We start from the raw sequence: 17231 nt of genomic DNA on the forward strand, positions 1-17231 counted from the left end.
TCCGATGGGGTCATCTATAGCACGGTCGGTGTGGGGCCTTGCAAGCGCTATATAGAATAATGGGCTATGCAAGATTGCTTCAGTTTGTCGCAGCCACATTACCTCGGCGGCTCATACTCGGCTTAAGCCATGTGACTGCTGTCGTCAATACACGGCTTTAGATCAGTGACGCATCTCATCACGACCATAGCCCCACGGGTGCGAATCGTCAAATACGCTTAGTATAAATGAATTATCAAAGCTGCTGAACTTAAGCCTTACAATTAGTAATAAATGCGGGCTGACCGTCGGTAGAGGCTGAGTTCACAGGGTATGTCTGCAGTGCATTGAACTTGATCGCTTCCCACTCATGATTTGTCATTGCGGCCGGAACTGTCCACGTAGACGCGCTACTTGCATGGCGGCAATGCAGAATTTCAGTAAATTCGGCAAATAGCTATGTCGGGCCCTTCACAACGAGTAGCGGCATAGGGAGCGGCTTGGCGAGCCGGAGAGATCCGGAGTGTAAGCACTTTGCAACGCCCTGCTCCCACGTGACCACCTTCTGAGTCAGACGTCACCTCCTGGAAAACAAAACCGAAATTGAAAGTATGAAAGCTGTTACAATGAATTATTTGGTGTACTCATGATGCTTGCCAGTATTTCTTTTTTCTTGAGTCCAGAGGCGTATGGATTTCAATGGCCTCAAAATATGAAGAATCGAAAATATAATATAAGCACTATTTTAAGAATGACACAGCCAGAAGCAGGCGACGGTCTAATGAATCCGGTTTGATAGCTGACATTCATCAATTTAGTATTGGCGTAACTCCTCGGTTCATTTGTTTTCCCAAGTCATCACAAGGGGACGCCACACGAAACGAAGCTGATTACTTGCCGACGTGTTTGCTCCTAAACCGTATTCAAAGAAAAACAATAGTTGATGGACTTCCAACCTAGATCTTTCGGAAAGGTAACTTAAAAACCAATAAAAATGACATTGCTCTGCTCACTAATGAAACTCTGTAATTAATATTTGACATGCCCTCTTTATTTCAAACAAAAGTAATAGTCTGGCGCTTTTAATTATTTCCTAAAAAAGATTGGTCTGTATCGGTCGTGCATCTGCAGTCGCACTTTGCAGCCAGCGTTTAATCATTGAAACCACGCAAGCCAGAGAAACGCAAGAAAGCAAACAGTACGTGACCTTGGTTTAGATACCAGTTACCGCTAGTTAGGCCTACGCCTAGTCTTTGGAAAGCACGTATACGTTAATGACTTGTTGGCACCCAACAATAGCAGTCGCTCTTCGAAACGTGGTTTGGCCGAAAGCGTGCATGCGTGCACATGTATACACGCGGCGTGCAGCTGAGAACGCGTGCTTGTTCATCGGAGCAGATGATCGCATCGTTCACCGTCCATGCCTGCTTCGGTAGCAGACGAGCCATTAAGATTAGCGAAAGTCGAAATAGCAACAAGACAAGGCGTCGTTAACGGTGCCTACAGCGCTGCCATGAACCGGTTTAGCCAGTCAAACAGCGGCAGCCTTGGCCGTCGGTGCGCGCATATTTCGGCACATCATTGGTGCAAAATAGAAAACAGAAACAAGAAAGCTTCGCGGATACTGCCTACTGAGAGGCCCTATCCAGGAGGCGTTGGCTGACCGCTTTCGTTGCTGAGTCGGCGGCCTTGCGAGGTGAACGTCTCGCGTTCTTGCTCATCTTTTTTTTTTTTCAGTTTTTTTCTCGCATCTTCGTGCGGCGAACGTAACCGAACAAGCTGGATTTTCGTCCGCTAAGAGGAGTGCCAGCGTCTGTTTGTTGAGCGTTCGTTGGGGTGTTTCGTCTGCTCCTTCATCGGACAGAAATAGTTGTAACCGATTGGTTTCGAGCACCGCTTATGAGCGTGCGTATACGTATATAAACACGAAGGGAGCGTTGGACATTAGGTGGGCGTTTAGTTGAGAGAAGCGGGGCTGTTTTTTTTTTCTTCCATAGCGAGTTTAAAGGATGGCACCGTTTATGTGACAGCGCGTTCTCTTTTCCAGGTTTTTTCGGAGCGGCACGAACGATACGGCAACGAAACACGGTAATCGTTACCCACTGCCCCACTTCAACGCCAAAGTCAGCGCGCATTGATGGCATATCGCGTCGTTTAATTGTCAGTGGTAGGAGTCTGTGTGTGCCGTTGACTTCTTATAACAGCAGGGAGTGGCTGGGTTAGGAAAAGGGTGCGTGGTTGAAAGAACCTTGTAGTGCTGCAGTGTTGCGTGCCTACTGCGGACCTAGTGCCTAATAAAGTATATTCACTCGATTGGATGCCAAGTGAACGTGCGCCAGTGGTCAAGTACTAAACTTTAGAAAATAGAGTTAAGGACTGGACTAGCCCGTGTGAAGGAGTTCCCCGCACTAAATAGTGTTTGAACGACGTCATATTAAAAAGACGGCGCAAGCGTTCGAACACGAACCCCAATGAGTAATATGGCTTGTGCCCAGCTCGCTAATCTGAAAAAGTGGCATCTTATAGCTCAAAATTCAAACTGGTCAACGAAACCCAACTGAACAATGTACTATAACTGATAGTTATTAGACCCACAGTCCGGACCCCTACTTGCTTGGTTTGGAAGTTTTCAATGATGGTTGACGGATGGCAGGCAGCAGAATATTAAATGAAAATTCATTTATTTGAAATTAATTTTTCACAACAATATATCGACATAGAGATTGTATTCAACTTTATCGTGTTCATTAAAAGATGAAATGCTTGACGCTTGTCGTTGAATTATTTAACGAGCCTTCTTGGCTCGTTAAATAAGTGATAAATCCACTTTTGAGGGAAAGCTCGTTTAATAATTAACCGAACCTGTCAAGTATTTCCTGCAAAATGTTCGCCTTCCGATTAAACATTAAAATGTATACAGTTCCTTTCTTGTTATACTGATATATGTTTTTTTCTAGCCTCTAATCGAACTTAGGTTAAACGGAAATACTTTATTTTCTTGCTCATAAGTGTATGTGGCGATGTCTTCCGTTTCCCTGCGACCGCTATGACCTGTAGCGCCAATTCGTTGTCGCAGGTATGCGTGAACGGCTTATAAAGCGTTTTAAAAGGAGTCGAATAAAATGCAGCATAAAACACTGCCTGCATAGAATATAATGTACACATCTAAATGCAAGAGACGAATCTTGAAATTCATGCACGCGCTGACCGTGTAGAGAAAGAAATGCGCTTGTAATTAGCACTTCTTGCCTGATCAGCATTCCACTGCTAAGACGCGGATACAGGAAGCCGAATCAGTATCATAGAACGTTTATTTGTGTGGTTGTTGTTGATTTTTCTGTGGGATTTCAAGGACGTCAACCCTGCTGCATGAGATCAGTTCTTAGGGAAAGGACTGCACACCTGTGGTGCCAGTCCTGCGAGGTTAGACTACGGAATCCAATGTCTCGTATACTTCCTCGTTCCATGCACGTGATTACAGATTAAGCAGCACGCTTACCTTTCAGAATACCTGAGAGGGTTTCCAAATAGAGAAAGAAATAAACTTTGTTGCTAAGCCAGGATCGTTCATTGTAAGAATAATATCGTTCATTGTTATTTTGAAGTCATTTTTGATGTCCTTGTGCATTGTTCTCGTCATCGCAGTTCTAGTGCTCATTGCAAGTACATCACTTCACGTTTTTCATTGTAAAATCGAAATCTCAGACTCATGAAATTGTTCTGTCAAAGCCTCGCGTAATTCCGCAACACATTTGTGAAATAGTCAAGGTAACGTGCGGGAATCTACACCGATACATAAAATTATGCAGGTCAAACCGTCAAACCATCATTTGAGAGTTCGTGAAACGGCTAAATGGCATGCAACTTACCATATTCTGCACCATAGCGATTACTTGCCTTCCAGCGAAGACCGCAACACGCGGAGACCCGCACCACGTGACCGTGCGATATAATGTCTCCAGAATTGGCCCCCTTTGCAATGACACTGCATCCAGGGTCAGCGCTCCAACCAGAGCGGGCCGATCCTGGAGACAGTGCAATAGTGAAGTACACTTTACACGGCGAAAGGCCGACCAATCGCCGGACCCAAACCTTAGGACAGTAGACGTAGAAATGTTTCCTTTATTAAAGGGAACGTGCTATTGAGGACGTATACTTGTTTCAGTGAAAATATTTAGGTATTGTTTGTTTTACCACTGAGTAATTCCGTAGGAAACAAGACCAACAGCCGGGACATCTATGAGGGTAGTAAAGATCGCAATGATGTCCTCCATGTGCGCTATTTGAAAGACAGCATCACCCAGTCACTGTGAAAAAGTCCCTGAGGGTGCCCCAAAAAAGAAAGATTCGCTCTAAAGGAACCACTTTTCAAAGAAAAAACTGGACACCTGCGGGACCAGTCATGTGAGGTCGTGGGACGAGGGCAGTGGTAGCCAAGGTCTCGTACTTCCTCCTTCCACGCGTGCCATTATAATTTAAGCAGCACGTGTACCTTTGAATATGGTGCCAATAGCTAAGCGTGTTTCCCCAGACTTTTGATACTTTGGTGCATAATTTTCCTCATCACAGTCCAACTATTTACCGTAAGAATATTGTTGTACGTATTCATTCTGAAGTCAATGTCTCGAACTTAAGGAAGAGTTGTGACGAGGGCTCGCATAATTGTTACACTTGTTTGCGTAAGTCAAGGCATGTGAGGGGAGAACGAATAAATGAAGTGATATGTTCAAGTTCAATTCCAACGTGATATGGAGTTGCGTATACACACGCACGCACGCACGCACGCACACACACACACACGCACGCACGCACACACACACACACACACACACACACACACACACACACACACACACATATATATATATATATATATATATATATATATATATATATATATATATATATTGAGATACACAAGCTAGGTACTCAAGAAAAGCCGTTGCCAGAGTGTACAATACATGACAGCTGCAGTGGCTTGTGGGCTACAACTTACAACATTCTCACAAGCATCCATCTTCACTCGCCGAAAGCACCTTACAGTGACTAGCATGTTGTTCTCAGTGTACAAAAAAGTTATATGTCATCGTCTAGTTATTCACTTAACCACGCAGCGCTGTCAATGTTTTCTATATTGAGGAAAGAGCACTTTCTATAGACTTCGTGAGTGTTGTGTTTCCAATGTGACATTCACTACGGACCTCGGCCCGAATTCAAAAAACCTTCTTACGCTAAAGTTGTTCGTAAGAGGAAAATTTCAGCCAATCCTGATGCTGGACATATTATTAGCGAAGGTGGTTAGCCAATGGCAGAGAGTACTTACGAAAGAAAAATAATAGTGAATTCGCCCACTCTTTAGCATCCGCCACCTGGATGTTTGTGTTTAGTAAGCTATGCAAGAGATGACACTGTTTTTTATCGCGATTGGCATATTGGGATAATTCACGCCCTTTCCGTGATGTTTCCGGAATTCACGCACTTTCCGTGAAGCGGCTCCACTTACTTTCCTTGAGCCCCTGCGTAATCTATCCGCTAGATGACGCCACGTGTCCAGCGCGATGAGCGAGAGCGCAGCCCAGCTGCATACACGGCCTCATATACAGTATACATGACGCGTTTCGGCTGTGGCGACACACTGTGTCGCCACGTTGCTTTAATGGTAATCGCATTCACGTCGACGTTCAACGTGAGGTGAGTTCTTCCGGAATGTTCATTTTTTTTTACAGCGAAGCTGTCTATGGCTAGGGTTCTATGCATTTTTCGTGTCCGTCAACAGATCTGCATGTGCAAAAACTCAGCTCCCGAACTTGGTGCCAAATCGCTTCATTCCACGCAAAAGCTTACACGTCTGATCACTTGGATATGCATTTTCATTATTTTAGTTAACAATACGCACCGTTTTGAAGATAAGTAGACTCTGAGGGTTTCTCAAAGATTTCCCGCTGTGCGACCCGCGTCGGCCATGTGTACGCTCACACCGCCCTCTCTATGTCACGGTTCCAAGCGCTTGCGTGCCTAGTTTCCTTCCGCCCTCCCGGCGTGGCGGTCCCGTCGCGCGTGTCTAGTTTCCTCTGGCTCTCGGAGGTGGCGGTAGTTTTCCACGCAAATTTATTACGCCGATCAAGACCACCGATCAAAATAAAAGTGTGTGTAGCTGGGTCCTTCTTCGGGATGACCGCCATCGCCGCTCAATAGAAATAAAATGCGCTCATACCTTTGATTTAAATTCTGTGTCACCTCTATGTCATGTGCTAAACTGCTTTGCTGGTAATCCACCTTCACAGCTGTGGAATGGCGCGTGATTTCGTTCCTTCTTTCATTTTTGTTCGTGACTTTTGTAGCACCTCGAGCAAATTTATCATGTCCGAGAAGAAGAGACGTAGACGGCAACATTTCCTTAAACGAAGCTAACAGAAAACCTGTTGGGTCCTTCGTTGCTTAGAAATTGAAGATTAATCCACAGCAACGGCGTCTGTGATAGCACTCGTCTTTCTTTGGTACGTCAAGCCCCGTCAATCAATCACTAACGGAGCCACGGGCCGGGCCGAAGTGATCAGGTAAACGAGTGCACTTAAATATCGTCATAGCGAAACGGTTTATAACGAAATAATGGATATAACGAAATAATCTTAATCCCCCTTGAAAGTCCCCATAGAAACCCATGTGTTTAAAATTTTGTTTTAACGAAAACGTTTTATACTGATCAAGGGACATAACGAAAAATTTTCGTTCCAAAATGACAATTAACCACCCGCTTTAGACACAAAATACTGATTTGTTAAAATGCGCGACGCTTTGCGGGCCTCTCAATGTACCTGTTTAAATCTCTCGCGACTGCGCTGCACCGGCAACGCCCCAAGCCAAGCCAAGCTGACCAAGCAAGCCAAGCCAAGCTCTCCAAGCGTAACTTCTGTTAGCGTGCTGTGCGCACTCGTTTGCTGTGTTTCTGAAACGGGCGTAGGTCGGTCAGCCCGTTTGCTTTTTACGCCGCGCTTCCGGTTGCACGACAGGAAAATGACTGACGGTAGCAACTGCTCGAAACGAAAACGGAAAGTTATCGTTCTGGATCAAAAGGCAGCCATAATTTGAGATGTTGCATAAGGGACGAAGGAAACGCAAGTGGCCAAGGACTTCGGCATCGCGCCGAGCACACTTTCTACAATTCTCAGCAGCAAGGAAGTCATCACTGGCGCTGTTGGACGCGGCGTAAAAGGTACACGGAAGAAGCTTCGGTCTCCACTTTGAAGCAGTGGAAGAGGCGCTGTTCAAGTGGTTTTTGGATGCACAGGCTGGCTCCTAATTTGCCCGCGAGTGGGGCGCTACTCCAGAGAAAAGGCAGAGACTTTGGCGGCTACGAAGACGGCGAAGATGGTCTCGAGATAGCAGCTGCTGCTGAGAAGGCCGTCCTTCGCTTGAGGAAGATGCAGCAGCGAAGTATCACAGACTTTTTAGTGACATCTACATGAAAGGCTACGCGGCTAGCGCCGAGCGCAATAAAATCAGTTCTTGTGTTTTTGTGTTTGGTCCTAGTTTTTCGCCGTTTTTCGATTAGCACTTTACTGTAGACACAACCACTCGGCTGCGACGGGAGCTAATACCTCCGCGATGACTTGCCTGTAGTGAGCACACCCTCGCATACCATAATTAATCGTATAATTATTAGTCAGTGGTTATAACGAACTAATGGTTATAACGAAAAAAATTCGGCGCCCGTTTGACTTTGTTATAACGAGATTTAAGTGTAAATAGAAAGGTAGGCAGGTTAAAGAAATGAGAAATTCTGCTTGCTACCCTGCACAGGGGAGGGGAAAACGGAGGATAAAAGATAGAATGAGAGCAACACTGACGCAAAAAGTAAAAACGCACTTAATGGTTGTAGTCGATCGTGCAGGACAGCTGTTGGAAAGAAGCGCACCATCTTCTGTGTTGACAATCAGTGAGGTCTCTATGCTACGGTGCATATCTTTTGTAAATGAATGATGATCGAGTGGATGAAACGCTACTTGGTTACTGAAATCGGGCTCTCACTTGTTGGCTTTGTCATGGTGCCGAAGAAATTTTAACTCCTTAAAACAGCTTTGTATACAGGGTCCATTATTGCCGAAGAGGGAATGGCCGTGGTGCGCAAGGCTTTGCGACAGATGCTCAGTCTCACTTTTGATGAGTCGGTCTTCTGGTATCCAATGGGCAGTTTCCACCAGGTCTTGCTTCAGGTCTATTTGTGTACGTTGACTTCGGCCTATATCGGCCACGCGGCCTGATTCATGGACAGGGCATATACCCAGAGTATTTGGTTTCGTAATCATGATAGCTTGTGAAACATTACTTGTTGAGTTCAGGGAAGCCAACACTAGGCGCAGAGTGTCAAGCACATGCATTGCACTTTGAGGCCGGGCCCAAAGTTTAGCGCAGAGGAAAGAACGTCTGATAGAGTCAGGTCTGTCTATCATTTGGGACGAGTTCTCAAACGGTTCCCACCCTAAATGGTTGACCGAACCCACCAGCCGCGAGGCAGCCTCAATGAGGTCACGCCTTGTCCTGGAGGAGCGCATCTGATGACAAGTTCAATCTCGATTTCTCCTCTCTCTTTCATATCTGTTGCGCCATTCTCTCACGGCACCGTTATTAGAGAAGCCCTCTCCGAACGCAGCGCCCAGTGGTCTGTCAACGTCGGTGGCACACTTGCTTTGGTTTGCACAAAATAGAAATTATGGACGGGGAAGACGCTGTTGTTAGCGTGAGAAGCTTTTTTATTTGCTCCGTGCGCAAACATTGACCAACGGCCAAAACCCACCAAATGCCTGCGGTATAAATGTTTTGGCACAGAGCGAGGGTGGCTTGTGAAGAAGGAGAGATGATTGCAAGCTATAGAACACTTGCACGAATGAAACAGGAAAAGAAATTAAAAATAGGAGGTTGCGAATATGCAAAATTTCGAATATGAATCGAATATTCCGTGCTGTTCGATTCGAGAATTCAATAATTCCCTCTGTTAAATTGTACAATATTCCATTATGATCGAATATGAGAGGAACACACTTATTAGAGCGGCGAGAGAGAGAGAGAGAGAGAAATCAATGCAAGTGACGATTATTCCGCATGATCCTGTTGCACGATAGACGCGGCTGTTTCGCAGAGACGCCACACGAACGCACGGAGACCCGCCGTGGTGGCGTAGTGGCTATGACGTTGCGCTGCTAAGCCCGAGGTCGCGAGATCGAATCCCTGCCACGGCTGCCGCATTTCGATGGGGGTGAAGTGCAGAAACCCCGCGTACCATGCAACTTGGTGCACGTTAAAGAACCCAAGGTGGTCAAAATTAAACCGGAGTCCCCCACTACAGCGTGCCTCATAATCAAATTGTGGTTTTGGCACTTAAAACCCCCGAATTCATTCATTCATTCATTCATTCATTCACGAACGCACGGAGCAGATAACTCATGTTGCGTTTTCCGCGCCCCCGTGACTGGCATCACCTTAACCGTGGGGGTGAACTTGATTACCTTGGTGCGACATTTTCCTCTCACCTGAAGTTCCTAAGGCGCTTCAACTTACCTTGTGCTAAGGCTTTCAGAAATTTGGGCCATTTTAAGAGAATACTAGAAGAGCTACACATCAGTGGCAAGCTTACAGTCCATACGACTTCTTTTCTCCGGCCTAACTTGGAAGACTCCCTTAGTTGTCGGATCGCTGAATAGCGCGTGAGCTGTTACTAAACTCGAGATAGCTCAAAAGAAGGCAATAACGTTGATATCTTTAATTGTCGACATTACTACCGAACTCTGCAGCCCTGATTTTATGGAAGCAACCTATCGCTCGACACACTCGAACGCAGGCGCACGCTTGAGCGGATGTTCTCTCCTGTCAAGATCGTTAACTATCAGAACAATAATTATTCTCCGATTTGCTTCCAGAGCGCTTCATCCCGACTTTCTTGGTCACGCTCAAACGTTGAATATCACTTCGTTTATGCATTTTCTAAATTGCTTTAGATTTGCTTTATTACCGTTAACAATTAGCACTAGAATAGCTTAGGCGATTGATTGATTGTCCTGTGACAACTTGGTGCGCGGAGCGTCTAGCCACGTTCTTTGTTGCCTTTTTTGTTATTGTGGATTATCGAACTGCTTAGACTGTGTAATAACGCAATCACATTGTGAATTACGCATGAGAGGATTGTCTAAAGATGCTTGTTGTTGTTGTTGTTTTGTGCTATACCCGCTCCTGCAATTGTCCCCGTGCATTCGGATAGCAAGCATGCGTGAATAAAATAAATGAACTTATGCTCAATAATATCCAGTCATTCCATAAGAATGCGTCGATCTTTTTGTTTCCTATTCGTGTATACATAATTATTGCCAGGAGACATCTCAATTTATTCAGCTTGTCTCACCGCATGTGCATCCTTTTTAACTCAATAGGCGGCGCTGTACCATAACCCAGCTCCATTTTAATGAACACAGCACTCCACGTGAATCTGGTGTATTATTGCTGTTCCCTTGTTTCAGCTCGGTCGTAGTCATGACGCACCATACAATAGAAGGCAGTTTTTTCTGGTCTACAAAGCTCATCGGTTGACCGGAAGTCCGGGTTGCGAAATGTATTAAATGCAAGCGTAAAAAAAATTGATAGGCCACTTTTTAAAATAAAACGGACCCCCAAAAACGTTACATTTCTCTTTGTTTAGAAATGCGAGAATGTTCGATATTTGAATATTTAAAGGCCATTTCTCTCGAGTACTCTTCGAATTTCTTCGGAAATATTACTATTCGAGTTCCCCTAGCTATTAAAGCAGTTCCTACTTTTCTTCATCTGGCCTGTCGCTGAAATTACGAGCCTCGTGATTCATTTTCCGTCATCGAACTAGCGCTTCAGTGATTTACACGCTTCATTTTCGGCTAGGCTGCTGCGGCAAACGTACGCAGTGTGAAACGAGGCCGTTCTTCGTTTGAAACTAGGCGGGAACTCCTTGCCTGGGTACATTTTATCCTCACTCAGCTAGGTACTAAAGCAAGTGCGTTTAGAGACGTTCGTTCCCCGGGATTACGAAACATTCCCGAGGGTTTTCCCTAGTCCCTCCTAGCACCGGTAGCATGCGTTCTCACAGCTGTTCTGAGAAACGCGCTCCCGCGGTGTGCAGTTAGTTGCACTCTTTTGGCGTTGGTGTGCTCTCGGATTGACACTCCTGCGTATTTGCGGCCTGGTCGTTCGAGGATACCCGTTTCGTTAGGACCGTCCCCAGATTCCTCCTCCGAGCTGGAGCGACTTGCCTGTCTTCGGTAAGGTGAATTGATCGATCGGTTGATTTCATTTATTCTGCTGATATTGGCGATGTTGAAAAGTTTCGCCGCGAGTTTTCGACAACATGTGATTGTAAATGGACAGACGGAACTGAAATGGTGAAATAAGGAGGTAAAAGGCAGGGACAGATAGAAAGAGAGAGAGAGAGAGAACAATTTATTTATATGATGGTTCTGGGCCTATTTGGGTAAGTTGGGGAGGGGAAGGAGGCTGCGCATGACTCTCTACGGCAGCTTCGCACGCGAAGCTCCGAAGCGAGTTGAGTGTCTCTTTCACGTTGGCCAGGGGTCGGACCCAGTGTTTAAACGATGTCACCTCCTTAGGCCTGTACACATCCCGAAATGCCTTTAGTACTTCACATTCCCACACAAGGTGATGTACAATTAGAGTTACCGCCCCGTGACATGCATAACAGGTTCAACTGTGAAATTGATTGTGGGGGTCACACTAGAAAATGAGAAGAAAAAAATTTAGCACGCTCTCAAAATAGACAAATCATGTTCTGCGATCTGAAGGTATTATACAAAGCTTTATGTAGCTTTGACAACTGATGTTAATAAAAGGAGCCTCTGTTCGAAGTTGGACAACTGCCATTACTCATAACCTAAAGCTGAGATCTGTGTGAACGTAATCATTAATAATCGGCAAAGTGACCGCCGTTTAATGATAGGCTTAGAATCAGTGTCGAAAATGGAAAAAGAAAGCTCTTGTATACAATGGGCTGCGTTTTATGATAACAACATCGACAGATTTTGCAGGTGCGTTCGTGATTTCTTTATCTTGCTCAAATGTTACAACAAGAGGAAATTCTTTAGATTACGTTATTCAGTAATACACCATTATTAAGTTATTCACTGATCCTCCAAAATATTAATAAAAAAATACAATTGAATTCTCAGCCCGCCACTCGGAAGCGAACTACTGCGAGACTTGATCTAGCTACGTCGCTGTCTGCATCTAACACAATGAATAAATTACGCAAACAATAAAGTAACGTGTTTCATTGAATGACGCGCACGGATTAAAACAACGCAATCTGGTTAAATTTGAGTGAAAGCAATGTAGCAGCTACCGCAAGACGTTCATTTTTTTATCAGAGAAAAAAGAAAACGCCGGTCAGTGTTCTAGACAAGGTATTTTGAGAACGAACGTGTGATACTAGCATGTGTAAGCGTAAAAACTCCTTATGCTACAGTCACAGGGATAGTAATTTTTTTCTTCGCAGAACTTTTGCTCTCAAATTTCTGAAAAAAATTTTCTGATTCTAATTATTCCTGTTGCGTCTTATGGTCATGCTTTCTTTTACTGATGTGCATATACAAAAGTTACTGCACGTTAATGAACATTCGCTTCACATAAGGAGCTTTTTAATATAGGGCATCGCGCAAAGGCATAAGACGGTGTTGCTGTCTGGAGTGTTTATCGCGGAGTTTATGCGTTACCTTTGTCTCATGTCATGTGTATCGCGCTACAGTACGCCATGTTCAGTCCAATCCCAACTATAGCCTATTTCCTGTTCTGCTGAAGTTTCTGCCTGCGGAATGTGCAGCCTAAGTTTAAAGTTCAATGAATTCAGAGAGAGTGCTGAACAAATTGAGAATGAGTGGTGAGAGAAATAATTTAATAGGAAGTTTTAGCCGTGCCAAGTTTCCGTAACATCATTACGGTAATGCGCTAGTTCGCTTCCCTTTACCTGGCCAGTCTTGCTGCTAATAATGAACGTTCCGGTCGTTCCAGTTGATTCATCGCTGAGACTGCAGTGGAAAAAACTGTCAAGGCACGCCTGGCAGTACTTTAATACGTCCCTTTCTTCAGATATATATATATATATATATATATATATATATCAGTAAGAGAGAGGAAGAGAGCTCTTCAGCGAATTCTAGAGATGTTTTCCGGGCAGTAGGTCTAGCAGGCAACTTCTCATGGTGGGCGAATAACGAAGTGATCTGCACTATAGTGCACGCCACAAATACACAGCATACACAGAACTCAGACAACCACAAATGTATCGAAAATGCACACCGATAGATTTAGAAACTCATATGCGGATATAGAACCGCCTAAATTTTATGCTGCACTCAGCGCGAACCAAAGGTCGAATCTTTTACTCGGTAACCTTGCGTAGACGCAAAGGCAGGAGCGTGTCTAATTCGGTAACCAGCTTTGGTCAAGGGTGGTCGACGAACGGCACAGCTTCGCGTATAGGGACTAAAACGTGTACACACCAGCAACGAATGAGTCGGTGACCTGACAGGCCGCAGCTGCGTTATTCACACCGAGCATCTACAAATAAATAAAAAAAATGCGCGGCAGTAGGCCTTTCTGCGTCAGCTTTTTTTAAACCTCTTTTACTTTTTCTTCCTATCGTGCCTGTTATCGGCGTTCGTTCAACTCGAAGGTCAAACACTGAAAGAAGAAAGTGACCGCTATAGATCGACCGTGTACGGGTTGCCTTGTAATGGCTGTCAACGAGCCGCATTGCCGTAAATCAGGCGTATTTCCTTTTTGTGTGTGATGCGACCTTATTTATAGCCTCAGGGACGCTAGCGCATGAGTTCGTACGCATGTGTGTTTGTAGGTGCGCGTATATTTGTGTGCGTGCATGTGTGTGTGTCTGTGTGCGCGCACGCGTTATTTACGTTCTTGCATGCGTGCGCGTGTGCGTGCATGCGCATGTGTCTGGCAGGTATATCGGTACTCTCACGTACCGTATATGACTGATAACCCATAGAACTACCTTAGATTTGCCGATCACCTGGTCAACCATCAATCACCTATATACCACAGATATCTAGCAGCATTAAAACACTTGGGCGAGTTGATTAAAATTCACATTGAGAACTCAAAAGCATAGACACAAACGGAATCTGGTTGGTGAACCATTGCCTTTCTTTAGCCGTTGACGAGCGTTCTTCCTTGCTTGTGCATGAACTTTTTTCCTCTGTTCTTGATATGAAATCATGCATTCGTGACCGTTTGTTCTGGACTAAGTCTGAGAATAAACGCAATGTATAACCGGTACACGCGTTTTAAATGCACCGCTGAACGTAGTACTCCTACGCCCCACAGTAGCTCAGTGTCTGTGACGTTGTGCTGATGAGCACAAGGTCCAAGGTTCAATCCTGGCCTCGACGGAAGCATTCCAATGGAGTTGGAATGCAAGGACGCTCGCGCACCTTGCAATTTTGTGCGCGCATTAAGTAACACCAGGTGGTAAAAATTAGTTGGGAGTTTCCCACTATACGGCGTCTCTCATAATGAGATCGTGCTTTTAGGACGCGGAACCCCAGAATGTGTTTGGATGCGAACGCAATATATATGCCCCATTACGCGAAAATTCATTGTAGTCGGCGTGACCGAAAGATAATATAAAAAATGGCCGACGGCGCAAAGAGTAAGAAAACACGTAAAAAATGCTCGGCTTGAGGTCAAATTTTTCAGGGCAGTTCCGTTTAATCCTCCACTGGCAAGAACAACAACCTTGCTTTGCTAATGTCTGAATTAGAGTAAATTACTAGAATTCAATGCAGAAAAAAAGGACCACAAACAAATTGTCAAACAGACGGAGCACGTTTCTGTCGCAGTGAAGGCAAATAAGCTGCGATTGCGGAGCTTCGGGAACATGTGTTACTGCGCCAAGTAGTCCGACAGCGTTTGGCGGCCATTTTGGTTTCTCGGAACAGACGCTGGTGGAAATAGACGACGCAACTTTCACGTGCAACGGTTTTTGGCTTGACCAGGCGCGGAAAGGACAAGCCGCAAAACACCGTGCAAACATGCAAACACGTCAACTTCAACACTCGGCGGTATTGTCTTGTCTTATTCGGCTGTTGCAGATAAGGTGTTTATGTTTTCGGCTTTGCCCATCTTGAATTATAGGAAGGTTTCACAGGGCGGCGCCCCCGATATGGCGCCAGCGTCGAAACGACTGCTCCGCCATGACTCGGGTCGCCCGGCAACCGGACGAACGTGTATACGCGCGGGCAAAGCAAGGTACGATAGCACGGGAGTTGTGGTAGGGATTCAGTGAAAATGGTGAACTTTGCCGTATTTGGTTGCAACAACCACACCAAAAAGAAGCCCGGAGATCAGAACGCCTCCGCTGTCGGCTTTTCCTGCATCCCAAAAGTCATCGTCAATCAATGCAAGCATACGAAAGAGAGCGACGAAGAGCGGAGTGGCTCCGGCGTATCAATCGGAGAGACAACTCTGCAACCCACCACCGCGTGTGCGGTAAACGCTTCATTTCCGGCATGTTCTCGAACAATATCAAAGTGGTCGGCTTTTGCTTTAAGCTGCCGTGAAACGCGTAATTTTCGCGGCGTGTTAAATACCTGTGTTTACGCAGCTGGAGACGCGCACGCTACGTCGCGGGCTGCTGCTCAAGAAACAGTCGGTTAAAAGCCCCATTAGCAGTAAAGTAATAACTACAGACTTGAACAGTTCGATAAATCACTATCGCTTGTGTGGCAAATACTTTATTTTCGTTAAGTTTGCAGAACATATGCAAGATTTGACGGAGCGGTTTGTGCTCTAGGTATTTACGCATCGGTAGACGAGCGCGGGCTACGTCGCTGGTTGGTTGATAAAGTAGTCCGCTAAGCATATTAGCAGTGACATCGCTGGTGGTTGCGTTTCGCAGGACGCCCTTCGTACGCAATGGCCGAAACTGATCCCGACGACGACGCGGTGGCCGTCTCAGCGGTCCCTCACCCGTGACTGCTGCTCCCATCCACTTGTGACATAATTGTGGGCCTCCATCGATTTGTAGGCCTTTAGTTCGTCCCTGGTCACGAAACTTGTAACGTAAATGAGGTAGTCTTTTATGTCCGTGAACTCCACACGCGGAAGAAGGTTCACGTCTCACACCGCTTCGTTGCCGTCGTAGTCATATGGGTCGAAGCCGCCGCAAAGATGAACTTTCTGCTCATAACGATTTTTCTCCGGACCCCGGAGGTAATGCGTGTAGGCACTAAATCTCATTGTCTAGCCCGTCGAGACATACCCCGGACACAACCGCTCGCCGCCGCTCGCTGTCGCGAAAGGGCAGACGGAATGCCGACCTCAAACATGGCGGCAGCCACGGACGCCACTAGCGCCCCAAGCGGATGACGTAGAGTGCAACCCCCCTGTAACGTGGATCAAAATGTGGCGCTTCTCTTTTAGAAGTGCTCTCATTTGTGCGTGCTTTGCCTCCATAGCTTTAATTTTCCTGGCACAGAAGATTGTGCGCGAGCCTAACAACTGTTTTTTTCCGATTTAACAGGACAAACTCGTGTGTCTAACTCTTGATGGCCCTCTGTTTTGGAATTAAATCGAATAATTTAGTGTCCTCTAGTGAGGCTGCCTGTGAATCCGCGACAGTCACGGGATGCCCATTTCACCCCTAGCGCTCTGTTTTCGTCTTCCGTTGTTATTTTCTTTTATCAACGGTCCTACTGGCAGACTTTGCTTCTGTCGTCCGATAAAACGAAGATAACGAGCGGAGAGCTGTGGTTGACGCTTTGATTAGGCGTTGTCTCGATTGGATTACTTGTCTGAAGCTGATATACGCAAAGTGATTTTTCTGAATTGGAGGACGTGATGATGGACCCCACAAACACTAGTCGGGATGAAAAGCTGCAGCAGTAATAATTTATCGTAGCGGATTCCTAACAGTGTTTAAGCACGCAACAGGTGCGAATATTTCGATTGCAATGCTGTTGACGTCTGTGACACTTGCATTCTGTTTACACATAAAGTACCACTTAAGAGGAAGCTATAACTCAGGGATAGCTCGACTTCTCCATTCAACATACGTATGAAACGCGGAAAGGATTCATATTAGATAACCCTAATAATCTCGATAAATGCATTGCAGTTATGATGATGATGAAATAAACTTTAATTTTCGAGACAGTGTTCCCGAGCGTTTGAGCTGTGGATCACTCTAGGAGGGAGGGTCCCTC

General features: G+C 45.6%; 1 protein-coding gene across 3 annotated transcripts in view; it reads left to right on the forward strand.

Annotated features, from left to right (window-relative positions):
- The first annotated feature begins 11139 nt into the window (after nt 1–11139).
- LOC119465371 (inositol 1,4,5-triphosphate receptor associated 2-like) overlaps nt 11140–17231 on the forward strand; it is a 347709-nt gene continuing 341617 nt past the window's right edge. Inside the window, exon 1 of one of the 3 annotated variants that reach the window (XM_049656273.1) lies at nt 11140–11263. The gene's annotated coding sequence lies outside the window, so the exon portion shown is untranslated. The remainder of the gene's footprint in view (nt 11264–17231) is intronic. The other 2 variants (XM_049656274.1, XM_049656278.1) reach the window with 2 other exon arrangements.

This window comes from Dermacentor silvarum, chromosome 9, assembly GCF_013339745.2.
Source record: "Dermacentor silvarum isolate Dsil-2018 chromosome 9, BIME_Dsil_1.4, whole genome shotgun sequence".
NCBI lineage: Eukaryota > Metazoa > Arthropoda > Arachnida > Ixodida > Ixodidae > Dermacentor > Dermacentor silvarum.